Source organism: Gracilinanus agilis, chromosome 2 (genome assembly GCF_016433145.1).
Source record: "Gracilinanus agilis isolate LMUSP501 chromosome 2, AgileGrace, whole genome shotgun sequence".
NCBI lineage: Eukaryota > Metazoa > Chordata > Mammalia > Didelphimorphia > Didelphidae > Gracilinanus > Gracilinanus agilis.
Window position 1 is genome coordinate 254,017,574 of NC_058131.1, and position 15,271 is coordinate 254,032,844.

The window sequence follows — 15,271 nt, forward strand, 5'->3', positions numbered from 1 at the left end:
TCATCTCTCCTAATTGCACTGGTTGCTTTGTTAGCACCTGCTTTGGGATTGGGGAACCTAGATTCCAATCTCCATTCCTCTGTGGACCAATTGCCTGACTTGGGATAAATCAATTTCCATATCAGGGCCTCAGTTGACTTAGCTACAAAATGAAAAATGGACTAGATGACCATTAAGACCCATTTTTTTCTGTTTTTTTAGAGCATTCTCTTTTAATCAATTAATTAGTCTCACTAATGTATAGCACTAATATTATTATGTAGAATTCAGAAGTCCATCATAGGCTTAGTTTTCATATTAGTAGCTTTTGACCTTATTCTCATGACTTGGTTGTTATGCAGCATTTATTTGGGTTCCTGACTCAGAAAAGATAGCACCATTTTTTTTTTCATCATCATCATTGTGGGGCAGTTAGATGGTACAATGGAGAACACTGGACCTAGAGTCAAGAACATCTGAGTTTAAATACTACCTTAGGTACTAGCTGTGTGACTCTGGGCAAGTCACTTAACCTCTGTTTGCCTCAGTTTTCTTATCTGTAAAATGGGGATAATGATCACACCTATTGTGAGGATCAAATGAGATACTATTTGTAAAATGCTTAGCACAGTGCCTGGCACATAGTAGACACTATATAAATGTTAATTGTTGTCATTATTATCTTTCTGCTTTTCAAGTATAGGATAAAGGTCACAAAGGAGATAGATAATTCAAATCCTCCTAACATTTCCAAATGAAAATAGCCAGACACTTAAAACAGGCTTGGCTATTCTGTTCAAATTGTTTAAATCCCACCACCTTCTTCTCTTGGCATACATCCACAGTGTATTTATTTATTTATTTATTTATTTATTTATTTATTTGTTTGTTTGTTTATTTATTTATTTATTTATTTTTACTGTCATGGAAAGGGATTTGGGCATTTGTTCTTAACATCTGCTTACCTCTTTGGTCTATTTTCAGTTGTTGGACATATTAGTTACTTGGTACTGTTTTGTTTGGTATTCTGAAATGCAGCTGTCATCTGCATGAGACTTTTCAGAATGACTCAAGAATTGGCAGAGGGCAAGTGATGATATTAAAATACCTGTTGCCAGCCAGCTCTGACTCAAAAATCCGTCAGCTCCTTGGAAAGCGAGAGACAGTCTCCAGGCTCAAATGCCACCTTCTGCAGGAAGCCTTTTCCAGTCCATTTAGTTGTCAGTGCCTCCCTTTCTAAGGTTCTCTTGTATTGGTTCTGTACAAGTGTTGTGCATGCTGATTTATGTCCATTACAGAGCCACGTGCCTCCCAGGCATGGAGAAGAGGCCACTGGTAAGGCTGCTGTCCCTTCCTCCCCACTGCCATGCGAGCTCCTTCAGGGCGGGATGCTTTTGCTTTTTGGTTATATTCCTAGCATCCAGCACAGTGTCTGTCACAGAGTTTATCATAGACAACCTTACCATTTGCTTCAACCTGATGCCTTTTAGACACATGGCGTTGGGATCTGACCTATTGGGGCAACCTGAAGATCCCTGGGCCTTGCCATTCACCCTGTTGTTGACCCTTGGGACTTCTGGGCTCTCCATTCACTTTGAAGCTCAGCTTTCTTTTATCTTCCCCAAGGAGAATATAATCTTGCTTTTAGCAGGAATTTTTTTGATTTTTTTTGTGGGGGAAGATACCCCTAGAACTTAGTACTTGGCACATATGGTAAACACTTAATAAATACTTTTTTATTCATTCATAATTTTCATATTTTTTAAATAATTTCTTTATTTAACTTAATTATGGATGTATAAGAACAGTAATACCTAATATCTGCTAGTTTAGCATCCTCCTACATCTTAAAGGAGGAAAAAGCTTCCTTAGTTGGAGAAAGTGAAGATCAGAGAAGCTAAATACTTATCTCATGAAACAAAGTTAATATGTTTTACTATAGAACTCCTTAGAGGATGGAGAGTAGGGCATAGTCTCTTGTTATATTATCCTCCTCTTATCCAGTTTAGATTGATTAAAATAAAATTTTCTTTTACCTAATAAAAAAAGAATTTACCTTACTCTGTATTTGTTCTAAGACAGAAGATTGGTAAGAGCTAAACAATGGAGGTTACATGACTTGCCCAGCCAGGATCACACAGCTAGGAAGTGTCTGAGGCCAGATTTGAATCTCCCATCTCTAGGCCTGGCTCTCAATCCACTGAACCACCCAGCTGCCCCCCAAAAGGATTTTTTTTGGTGAATATATTTCACTAAACATCCACCTTATATTTTTTGTTAATGCTGAGGTACTTAGTTAAAAAAAAGTGAAGACTAAGATTCCAGCAGCTAACATGTAAAAAAGAATGATCAGGTAGAAAATACTTAAGAATCAAAGGGATATATATATATATGTATATATATATATATATATATATATATCATCCACTGTGCAATCCAGATTTCTATTAATGAATATTTCACAGGGATATCAGATTCCAAAGGTATCTTGCCAGTCATCTAATCCTTCATTTTACAAATGAGGAAACTCTGGTCCAGAGAGAGAAAATGACTTGCTCATTATCGCACTGTAATAAGTGATTTGTTTTACTTGTACTCAAAGTACAGAGAAAAGGATTTTGCCTATTAACATACCTTTCGTTTTTATTTTCTTTTTAAATCTTCATCATTACTCACTGCTTACAATTAGGAAGCTCCAAAAAGAGGTAAATGCTATTCTAGAAAGCTCGACTCTTAGAGTTGATGCATATAAGAATGATTTTTATATAATCTGCAGAACAAAGAAAAGAGAGGTGTATAATGATCAGTTGACTCCAGATATGTTAACTGTTAGAGAGTTGGGACAGGGCCTGATTCAGGCGGAACCCCTGGTCATTTAGGTCCGAAATTAGAACAGAATGAGACACGGTTTAACAGTTAACAAAAGGAGTTTTACTTAGCCATAGCAGGGGAAGGACTTTCAGAACTGGGAAGGGATGGCCATCTAGATAGACTTCATTAAATTGAGGGCAGCTCTCATGGGGATTGATCATCTTGTTAGCCTTCCAGTAAAAGGCCTGAAGGAGAAGCTTCCAGCCTCTTGTGTCCTGACTGTGTTTGTACCCCAATGACCAGAAAACTAAGTCAATGGCTCCTACTTTAGTCCCCTGAACCAATTAAATTTTCAAGAAAGCTTCAGTACCTTTTAAGAAAAAGCTAGCCGAACTTTGGGGGCAGGAGGAAGGTGACACTTAAGGTACTGCTCCTAATTATGACCTAATAACAGAAAGCATGAAGGAAGATGGCAAAATACCTTGGAAAATTATTTTTAAATGGAAGGTGTTTTTCTTTTAAGTTTTGCTCTTTCATCATCTGGTTTGTTTGACAAGTGGATGACAGCAGTCCTTATTTCTCCAACAAGACTCTAAGTTCCTTGAAAGTAGAGAGGGACTGCCTTTTACAGTTTTTGTCTCCTTCACATTAGTGGAGGTGGCACCTACTGAAGGGCTAGGCCTATCATGAGCAGTATATTAAGTAAACGAATTTTCCTTCTAAAGGTTTTGTGTTTAAATTCTGCCATGGATCATGTCACAGCATGTTAGGATTGTAATAGACCTGAGAAATCACCTAGTCCAACCTATACCTGCCCAGTAATCTCTTCTGCAATGCTCCTGAAAAGTATTTCTTCTTTTTTTTCTTTTCTTTTCATTCTTTTCAATCTTTTCATTCTTCCTTTGCTTAAAAACCATAATGAAAGAGAGTCTATTGCTTTTCAGGGCAGACCATTGCATTTTGGTATATCTCTAAAACTTTTCAATTTCTTTCATATTATTTTTAATTTTTTTAATTTTAAATTTCATTTTATTTTTAAAAATTTTTTCCATGGTTACATGATTCTTGTTATCTCCCTCCCCTTTTCCCTCTCCTATCCCAGAGTTGACAAATAAGATTATACATGTATTATCACTCAAAACCTATTTCCATATTACTCATTTTTTAATGGAGTAATCTTTTAAAACCAAACCCCCAAATCATATATCCAAATAAATGAGTGATAAATCATATGTTTTCTTCTGGACTTCTACTCCCACAGTTCTTTCTCTTAATATGGATAGCGTTCTTTCTCATAAGTCCTTCAGAATTGTCCTGGATCATTACATTGCTTTTAGTAGCAAAGTCAGTTACATTTGATCATCCACAAAGTTTCAGTTACTATGTATAATGTAAAACGTGGCAATTTCTACTGAAAATCTACCTCCCCTACAATCTTAATCCTTGTTCTTCCTTCTTAGGCCAAGCACAACTAGTGAAATCCTTCTTTGCCACAAGACAGATCATTAAATTTCTGAAGTCAGCTATCACAGCATTCCCCCAAGTATTTGCTTTCTTATTCCAAGCATCCTCAATTCTTTTAATTAGTGCTCATAAAACATGGACTTGGGATCATAAATTTAAAACTGGAAAGAACTCCAGAAGCTCCCCAATTTAACCCCCTCATTTTGCCTGTGAGAAAACTGAAGCCCAGGCATGTTTAGAGATTTGTTCAAGGACTTAAAGCTATTAAGTTTGTAGATCAAGATTTGAATCCAGGTCCTCTAACTCCTCCTCCGTCTTCTCAACCCCGTGCCCCACCAAAAAAATATTATCAGAACATTTACTTGTAATAGATAATACACACAAAGGTGGTGGCCAAGTTACAGGTGTCTAGAATCAAGCCCATGATTGCAACTATCTTGACTGAATAGGATTGATTGCTCAAATTCAATACATTGTGCAGAAATGCATTATTTAAATCCACCAACAATATTCAGCCAAAAAAAAAAAAAAGAAAGGCCGCTGAATACTGTGAGTACCTTCAGAAAAGTGTATTGGCCACAAACCACTAATAGCAGCAGTCTGTGTCATCTCAGGACAGGATAGACCCATATTTAGATGAGAGACTTGCATCATCCAGGTCACTTTGGTAAAGCCCAGTGGGGTACCTTGCACAATTGCTGTTTGATTATCTATAGGCAGGACCATACGTTCTTGTCTTTCACAGAATTCAAATTTATTTAAAATTAAAGTGCTATAAATTCCTAAAAGAGAATCAAAGTATGTGAGCACAGAGAACCTTATAGTTGTAAGGGAATGTAGAGGTCATCAAGAATCTTCTGGGAATAGTTCCAACCTTCTAATTCTATGCTGAAATATCATCTCATGGAAAAAAGAAAATGCTTTCCATCTATGTTTGATTTATTGTCTAGATAGACTTTTGTAAAAGGGGATAGGGATAGAGAGAAAGCCTGGCCTTATGATTTCATTGGCATAGGGAACTACCAGATAGGAAAACTCTCTCTCCCCATGAAGGGCAGTGCTATCTCTATAACTTAGTCCTTTTTTTTTTAAACTTAAAATTTTATTTTTATTGGCATGCGAAACCTACTTCCATATTAGTCATTGTTGTAAGAGCACACTCATTCATAACCAAAACCCCCCAAAAAAACCATAAATACACTGATGTGAAAGACAACTCTAATAGTTCTTTCTTTGGAGGTGGATGGCATTCTCCATCATAAGTCTTTCAGGATTGTCTCAGATCATTGCATTGCTCTGAATAGCCAAATATTAAAAAAAAAAAGATTTATTTGTTTGTTTTTACATTAGTTTGTCATCTGCCCCTCCTACTGTACCCACCAATTGAATAACATCAACCCTGATCATAAACAGAACTTTTATCATAAACATACATAGTTTAATTTTAAAAAATTCTTATGTTGGCTATGACCAGGAATGTTTCTCTCAGAGTCTTTTTTAAACACCCAAATGAAATCTTTTCTCTTTAATGTTCAGTTTAGTAGTTAGCTTTTTTGTTTGTTTTTAAAGCAAGAGATGACATTACTACTGTTCTTAAGGAGATGTGCTTAACTGACACTTTTGTTTTTTCCTTGTTGGCTGGCTTATCCTGTAGAAATAGAACCAAAATACATTTTACAATGGAACATTTTGGTTCACTGTTCTTCAGTCATTATCAATCATGTCCAACTCTTCATGACCCTATTTTGGGTCTTTCTTGGCAGAGATACTGGAGTATTTTGCCATTTCTTTCACTGTCATTTTACAGAGGAGGAAACTGAGACAAACCAGCTTAAGTGACTTGCCCAAGGTCATACATCTAGTATATATTTGAGGCTGAATTTGAACTGATAAAGATGAGTCTTCCTGTTTCCAGGCTTGGCACTCCAACTGCTAGGCCACCTAGCTGCCCATACTTGTTACATACTTGGCCAAAGAGGAGAGATTTAGAGATCTCAAGCTTCGGTTCCTATTCTTTTTTAATGCAGAGCTATTTCAGTTTCCTTCCTATGAGGTGCCTCTCTGCTCTAATAGGCAACCTGACCAATATGCTTTGTTTCTCTGTTGCCACTTTTGCAACAAGTATTGATGTGAATTTTTCCACTTGGAATGAAAGCTTTAAATGTATATTGACTCTACCAGGCTAAGGAAGCATCCCTAGGATGGATTAGAAAAGAGAATTTTGTTCTGAGCCTCCACATTACAGTGGCAACCAAAATGATTTGCATAGTTACCAGGAGAGCGCAGGGGAAGGTTAATGTTCAGTTACTATGCAATTATCATTATTTCCAATAGAGTTAACAGTACCACATAGTGGATACATTTTCTCACTGCAAAATAATCATGTTAAATTGTTTTTGTGGTAACTATGCAATTAGCTTCTTTTCCCCATGTTTGTCTGATGCTAGCCATTCTTTTGTTGAGCAAGGAACAGCATTTAGTGCTAGCTATTTAGTGACAGATCCCTTCTGATTTTCCCGTTTGCTACTGAAACAGGAAAATGCAGCTTTAAAAAAATCCTGAGCTTCTGCTTTTTTGGAATGGAGGAATTTTATCAGGCTCTTAATCAATTAGCAAACCTTTATCAAGCACCTACTATATATAAGGCACTGTGCCACACACTGAAGATGTAAGTACAAAGAAAAGCCCATTTCTCAAAAATCCTATTCTAGCTCTCATTTTATAATGAATAAACTGAGGTTCAGAAAGTTGGACTCTTTACTGTCCCATTTAAGGTTTTCCACCATCAGGCTCCTATTTACCTTAACAGCCTTATTTCACAACATCCCTCTTCATGAGTTCTCTTTTATCATCTAAGACATCCCCCTTTCATACACCCCCCCATATCTCCTGGCTCAAGTTATTCTGTGGGTTTACACCTACTCAGTCATAACAAATGAACCCTTCTAATGTGTTTACTTTTGTTTTTATCAACTAGAGAACATAAAGTCCAATGAAAAGATATTTTTCTTCTCCATAAATAAGAGACACCCTTCCCTACAAATACATATGCTAAAAAGAGGCTGCTTATGGAGAGGTACATGAGGAATTTGCATATTCTTGTCCCAAGTCTTTGTTTGACTTAGGGTTAGAAAATACCCTTTACTCCTGACAATTCCCAATAGTCATCTTGCATTCTCCTAAAACAGAGAATCTGGAGTAAAATCTCAGCTCTTCTACCTATGAGCACAAGGATAAGTCATAACTTTTCTGGATATGAGTTGTTTCTCTATCTATAAAATGGAGAAATTGAATTAGCTGATCACTATAGGAATCCATAGGAACAGAGGAGAGAGAAACAGATAGAGACAGAGAGAAGGAAGAAGAAGAAGAGGAAGGAGGAGGAAGGAAGGAAGGAAGGAAGGAAGGAAGGAAGGAAGGAAGGAAGGAAGGAAGGAAGGAAGGAAGGAAGGAAGGAAGGAAGGGAACTAGTACAGAGTTTTGGAGGGGTTCATTTACTGAGTGAGAAATTAATAAGGATCCAAATAAGGAGCTTGAGTACTAGTCAGACAAATTGACAAAGAACCAAGACAGCAATGTCCTTGAAAACAAAGGAAGGAAGGATAGGAGTGGTCAAAAATTGTCCTATACCAAGTATTTTAAAACGAGCAACTTCTCAGGCCACAAAATAGCCTCCGATAGTGAGTGGTAGAGGCACTACAAAGAGTTTCCATGGATTCATAGGATTATAGACTTGAAAGAAGAAAGGGAATCTTGTCCAACTCCTTTGTTTTACAGATGAGAAAACAATGGAAGCCTGGAAAAATTAAATGACTTGACCAAGTGAACACAGGAGCTGAGATTTGAACTCAGGTCTTCTGACTCCAAATCCAGCATTCTTCATACACTACACCTTCATTTTCTATGTGTTGCTGACTTCCAAATCTGTATATTCTGTCCTTATCTTAGAATCCTTCTCTCACTCCAAGTCTCAGCTCAGATATCACCTCTGCAGCCTTTCTTTATCATTCTCTGTTACTGGTGCTTTCTTCCAACCAGTTTTCCTTTTTACTATATTTTACAATATTTTTTTCCCTTCAAGTTGTAAGGGTTAAAAAGGGGTTTTATGGGTTCAATATATTAAAGATGGTTGCCAGAGGATTGAACTATTATCAATCCTCAATTAAGAATAATCTCAAATCAAAATTGACTTTTATGGAAGTTTATTTACATGAGAGAAGGAAGAAAATAAGAGTCTATCTCACTAATCCAGGTAGATCTTAAGCCTCAGCCAAGGGTTAAAGGGCCTGAGGTCTGGAGGTGAATGGAACAAACTTCATTCACAGAGGAATGGGAAAAGGAAGTTTCTTAATAGAAGTTCAGGAAGATTCAGTCTTTAAACTCACCACATGGAACAGTCTCGGTCACAAACCAGCAAAGCTCCCTCAGGTCCCCTTCACTAAACCAGAAGCAGCCTCACTCACTCAGCTCCCTCTTTTAAAAGGGTCACTTATACGTCACTTCCAGTGCCTTCCCCTAGCCTGCGTGTCCAATCACAATAGACGGTTTCTCATAGAAAGTGTAAGGGGCGGTGCGTTGATTCTGATTCGTTACTCACTCTAGCACATGTGGGTTAGGACCGGGTCCCAGATTTGGAAGTTGCTCTCACCTTTGGTGATTAAATCTAAAGATGGGCAGTGTAGACTTAATCTAATTATCACAAAGTAAAGGGGAAGTACTCTAAGGGCAGAAATGATTTGTTTCTGTCAAGACCTCCCAGGACCTTGCTCCATATTTTTTGTTCAGTCATTTTCAGTCATGCCCTTTGTGACCCCATTTGGGGTTTACTTTGAGTAGTTTGCCATTTCCTTTAGATTAGGCTAAATTAGACTAAAATACAGACGAGGGAGCTGAGGCCAACAGGATTAAGGGACTTGCCCAGGCTCACATAACTAGTAAGCATCTGAAGCCAGATTCGAACTCATGAAATGAGCCTTCCTGATTCCAAGCTTAGTGCTCTCTCCTTGTGCCACATATCTGCTCTTGCATATACATGGTGCTTGCTTAATAAATGTTGAACTGAATTGTTGAAGTGAATTACTCAAGGACACCAGTTAGCAATAGATTGGACTGGAAGTCTAACACTCAGAACTCTCTCTGTCACAACAAAACTTCAGTATAATTTGATCCTTGGGATTCCTTGGGGGAGTGGGGAGGAAGTTGGGTGAAGCTTGTGTGTGTGTGTGTGTGTGTGTGTGTGTGTGTGTAAAAGGAGCTGCTGTGCATCTTTCTGGAGGATAAAGTAATTGAAGAAGTAGGAGTTCTATAATATATTCTGTGTGATTCAAGAAGGCATCAATGGGAAAACTTCAGTTCTATTTCACAGGCAAATATCAAGTGTCTACTGCAAGTGGAACACTATTTTGAGCCCTGAAGGAAATACAAAGCCATCATGGAAATTACAGTCTTAGAACATAAACCAATACAGATAACCATCACATTTAACATTCGACAATAAGTTACTGGAGGGGTACAGAACAAAGCACCGTGTGACGGAATCCTCTTCTAGGATCACACGTGAGCTATTGTTCTGCCCGCGGTCCTGCTCGCTTATGTCACCTAGGCTGGTCACCGGGTTACGTAACCTAAGTTACATGACTCTGAGCCTGATCCAGACATGATTCTGAATTTGATCCGGATGTAAAAAGAAGGAATAAAAGAGATGATCCGGGAAGTGTTCGTTCTCTATCTCTGGTGACTGGCCAGGAAGAAGACCACTGAGGAAGCCCACATTGGGAGCACCATAAATGTCCACGTGGAGATTTAGATTAGGCTAAATTCTCTTCTATTTCTATTTCTCATTCTTTTACCTATCCAAGTAATTATAGTAAATTTTATAAAATTCTAAGGGCCAGTCTTTTAAATTAAACTCTTACAGTGCTATGAGATACCTAGGAAGTATGGGCAGTGGGAGCTTTGAAGTGTTATATGTGTGAGAAGTGCTTCCCAACTGTCTCATGTCCCTTGCTTTATTGTCTAAAAGGTAGAATTTTAAAAAATTTAGAAAAAATAAAGACAGTAGTATAGTAAGCATATTTTTGAGTTGCTAATCTGTATAAAAGGAAGAAATATTCACCCTAATTGGTTCCCAAACTGATAATCTGGACAAAAGGAAATTCAAAACATCTTTGTCATCAGCATCATCGTTGAAAAATCATCTTTTCTTCTTATTTGATGAAATTCGGTTAGAAAGAGTCCAGGGACAAATTTCTACATTGCCATAATTCTTGTCTATCTACTGTTTTTCACCCTGTGTGAATGTGAAATCCCCTACCCCTTTTATAATTATAATAGGATTAACCTTTATGATTAATAGTCATTAGTTTTGAGTTAATAGTCAAGTAATGTAGTTATCTTTATATAAATTATAAACATCAGCTAAGAAAAATATAGCTTAGGATGGTATGAAATCTTGCTGACAGGCACTTTGACCTTACGCCTGTAATCCAAAAGTTCCTACAAGCCCACCACAGCCTGCTTGCATGTAGGACATAAGACAGTCATTCAGGAGATAGAAAGCTGCCTTTGGGTGCATGCCATATGGCAGTCAGTCAGAGGGTAGAGGGCTACTTTGGGGGGTTTGACATAAGACATTCAGTCATGAGTACAGGATGCCCATCTACTGGGTGCAGTGGCTTAGATCAGACATCCTCAGGTGCCATCTTTAGGTCAAAATACAAGAGGATTGTCAGCAAAAATTAGACCATGTCCCCTAATTGCAGAGGCCTTGTAAAGGTCAGACCTGATAATAGATATTAGTTACCACCCATAGTGATGATTTCTGTTAATTTCCAACTTATTCATCCCTTGCATTACTAATTAACACCTGCCCATGTGGAAGATTTATGTATTTTCTGTCTTTAATCTGACACTGTATCACCATATTTCTGTGCCTAAAAAAGGCCATCTCCTAAGGCTCAGTATCTTTGGTCTTGACCAGAGTCCAACTTTATTGTGAGACTGGCCCTCTCTCAATAAACCAATTTTTTTTATTGACTTGGAGATTTTGTTTCCTTTATTGGTTTTTCTGCTGATAAATAAAGTTATTGTTTTTATAGTTGAATAAAGTGTCAGAATATAGGCTTACCTTTCATAGACTCACTGAAAGCATCCTTAACACAAATGCAGGAGCAGACAGGATGGCATGTGCCGTGCCCTTTTCCCATATAACTTTGACTTGTCCTGATAGGTCTCGAAAGTTTGAAATCTTTTAATTCTAAACTGCTTGGAAACTGAGCACACCATATGGCAACATCTATTAAAAAATGTTGTCCTAGTGTTTCTTTCTATAGTTCAGTGTTATATCTGGGCTATTGTGGACAGTTTAACCACTGACAGTCTCAGAGTTCCAGAATAGTTTATTGGATTGAGTTCTCAACTATATTTTGCATCTGTAGTATGAATATTTTTCATTTGTCAGTAGATGAAAGCTTCTGATGTAAAATTCTTGCCACCAGACCAGGTCTTGTTAGGCATGTGCTAGCTATGTGTTAAATTTTGGCAGCATGGATTGGTGAATATTACAGAAAAAGAAAATGATAAATGTTGGAGGACATGCAGGAAAATTGGGACACTAATGCATTGTTGATGGAGTTGTGATTTGATCAAGCTGTTCTGGAAAACAATTTGGAACTATTTTCCTGGTTCTACTTATTTCATTCTGCATCATTTCATATAGGTCTTTTTAGCTCTTTCTGAAATCATCCTGTTTGTCATTCCTTATAGCACAATAGTATTCCAACACCATCATATACCACAATCTGTTCAGCCATTTCCCAATTGAAGGATATCACTTTAATTTCTAATTCTTTGCTACCACAAAAAGAACAGCTATAAATATTTTTGTACAAGTAGGTCTTTTCCCTGATTTTTTTTATATCTTTGCGATAGAGACCTGCTGCCATCTTTTTAGTTCGTCTGGAATCATGATGATCCTTAAAGCATTTTCTCCAGAAGATTTACTTTCCTGGTCCAGGTCACTGGAGATATCTCTCCCTAAAATTGCTTTTTAAAATTCTTAGTCTGCCAATAGGATAGCTTTTAGGATAGCTCCATAATCTTCCCTCTAGAAGATGAGATACTGCCAAAGATCTAACCCAAAGATCTAACAAGCACATACATAACTTAATGGTAACTAAAAGAATGTTTCAAAATGGTGTATGTTGTTTTACAACAACAATATATTTGGTATAGGATGTATGGCAAGGACAGTTGTTTAAGAATGCATTAAATAAGCCGCCCAAATAATATATCAACCACTTTTCTCAAAAATAAGAGAAAAATATGTAAATATATGAAAAACGTTACATTAAATCCCTGATACTTGTCCACTTTCTAGTGGCGATAGCTTAAATCCAGCAAGCATGTAGGTCAGGTAAAATAATATTGGAGTTGCCCATCATCTGTCATAAGTAAAAAAAGGTGCCATACCAAAGAAAGAGATAGGCAAAAAGGAGAATGTGATGTCCTAGGCTGATTTCTACCCCATATAAGAGTCATGGAGATAGCAAGCTGGGGTCAGGGCTAGGTGAGAATGTTCTCCAAAGGAGATATCTTGCCACAGAACAAATCAGAAAAGGTAAGTAGTCAAAGTAGTCAGCAACTCTTAGAAGGGACTTTCCCAAGCAGGCTGAGTTCCACTAGTTAAAAGAGAACCCAGGACTATGTCAGAGACCTTTTTCTACTAGGAAGTTGTGGCCACCACAGTCCAAAGGCAGGGTGTTGATCCAGTAGCCACTACAAGCAGCTGTACAGAATAGTGGGCTACTGGACATTTTGTTGATCTCAAGCCTTGGGTCAAGACTCCAAAAGCCACCCCACTCTGTTCATGTACATAAAATGTAAATGACTTTCTGTACTCTGGAATTCCTAGAGCAGAGCAGATAGAATGACCTCTTTTAATTAAGTGAGAGCTGACAGGTATTAGGAATCTAACTGAAGAGGTCCAGGGACTGAGTTTTTAGTCAGAACTATAAGGGACTTAGTAATTTCTCCATAGCAAGGGGTTTATTTTCTATAGAACCTAGTGGCTCCCAGGATTGCTCTCAATTGCCTCTAAAAAGAGAGTTGCTAAATAGCTTCAATATGTTTGAAAGAATAGAGCATGATCTCTTAGCTAAAGTAAAATCTAAATATTCCACTTGTGGAAGGCACTACTGGATACCTATGTATTACATGTGAATTAACTGCATATAGATCTTGCACAAAGTGATAAAGAGGCTTCCCATCAGAGCCTGGCTTAATCTTTTTTTTTCTGGTGGAATTGGAGAATTATATTGGAATTTGCATGGAATGTTCCTTGCTCAATCAGTGAGTCAATTATTAGGAATATTTCTTCAGTAGCTTCCTTGGGTAAAGGATACTGAGGAATGGAAGGTGAGGGGGCACCTTTTGTCCTAATACTAACAGGAACAGCTGACTTAAGCAGGCCTATATCAGAAGAGGAGGAAGCTCAGAGGGAGTTAGGGATGTTTGCTAGAATTTCAAAAAAACGAGTTGCTATCTCCTCATTGTCAGGAAGAAGAACTGTGAATAAAGACAGAGAATCTTCAAGCAATTGTAGAGAGAAATTACTTTCTGGAGTGTAAGATATTGTGTCCCTGAATTTATATAACAGATCTTGCCCTAAGAGATTTTTAGAGGAATCCGGTATTAGGAGGAATTAATGTCCTACTAACAGAGGCCTCATGGACACAAGGCAAGGAGAAAGCTTATAAACATTTTGAGGCTTCCCTGACACCTCAACCACATTTAAAGACCCAGTGGAGGCACATTCAGAATAAAGTTTGCTCACTAAGACAGATCTCTAAGCCCCAGTGTTCAATAGACAGTCATAATAAGTATCACTAACCTAAAGGTTACGTGAGGCTCTTTACTAAGGGGATTGGAGCAGACTGGAATTAGTGGGAGTAAAGTATTAGGGTCTAGAAAAGAAAATTCACTGCCCTCAGACCCCCAAACACCCATCTCCTACCTTACATCATCATAAGTCATGTTTCCCCTGGCATCCCCTGCAGTGACTACAGTTTCCTTGAGGAATATTCTGGTCATTATCAGGAGAAGCACCAGCTCTACTGGAGCCTCTATTATTACCCTAGTTTCTATTTCTAAACTCCTGATTTTTCATCTTACAATTTATTGCTACATGGCCTGGATTTCTGCAGAAAAAGACAAATGCATTGATCCTCTAGGTTTGGGGGCATCACCCTTTGCCCTAGTTAAAGTCTTAGTGGCTTCCAGTAAGGAATCTATGAGTTCCTCAATTGCAGGTGTTAAATAGGAACTAAGATAGATGTTTTTCTCTCCTTGTCTTATTTAATTTTGTTCAATTTCTCCATTTCAACTTTTCTCTTTTCCTCTCTTACACCCTTCAATTATATGTATAGCTCAATGTATCAGTTGCTTTATATTCATAATATACTAATCTGGACAATGCTTGTGAAAAAAGTCACTTGTTTTTTGGGGGGAATGTGACACAAAAGATGATGTGTGATATAAGCATCAGTGTCTCTCTTAGGTGCTGTGCATAATCAATCCTAAAACTGGTTGGGATACTCATTATCTTCTTGAGTAACATATTCAAATTTATACCAATTTTCTGAGCAAGTAGAGCAGTCCCTCATTCCTTTTAACAAAGCTTCCCTAAGCATCACTTAACCTCTCATGGCCTCAGGATTATTTGGGTCCCAATGTGTGTCTTTTAATCGCCACCATTTTCCATTCTCATTCTAAGAATTATTGGTGGCCTCAAAAATTGCCTCTCTTTCTCCTTCAGAGAGTAAGGTATGCATCAAATACAATATATCACCCCAGCTTGGATTAAAACCCTGAAAAATAGCTTCAAATTGAGTGAGCATGGCCCCAGGACCCATGTCAAATATGGATGTGTCCCTATGCAAGGTGCTACAACTAGTTGGACTGAAAGGTAAATGTTGTCTTAACATCACCCCTTTGCACCACCTGGCAACTTTTCTCAAAG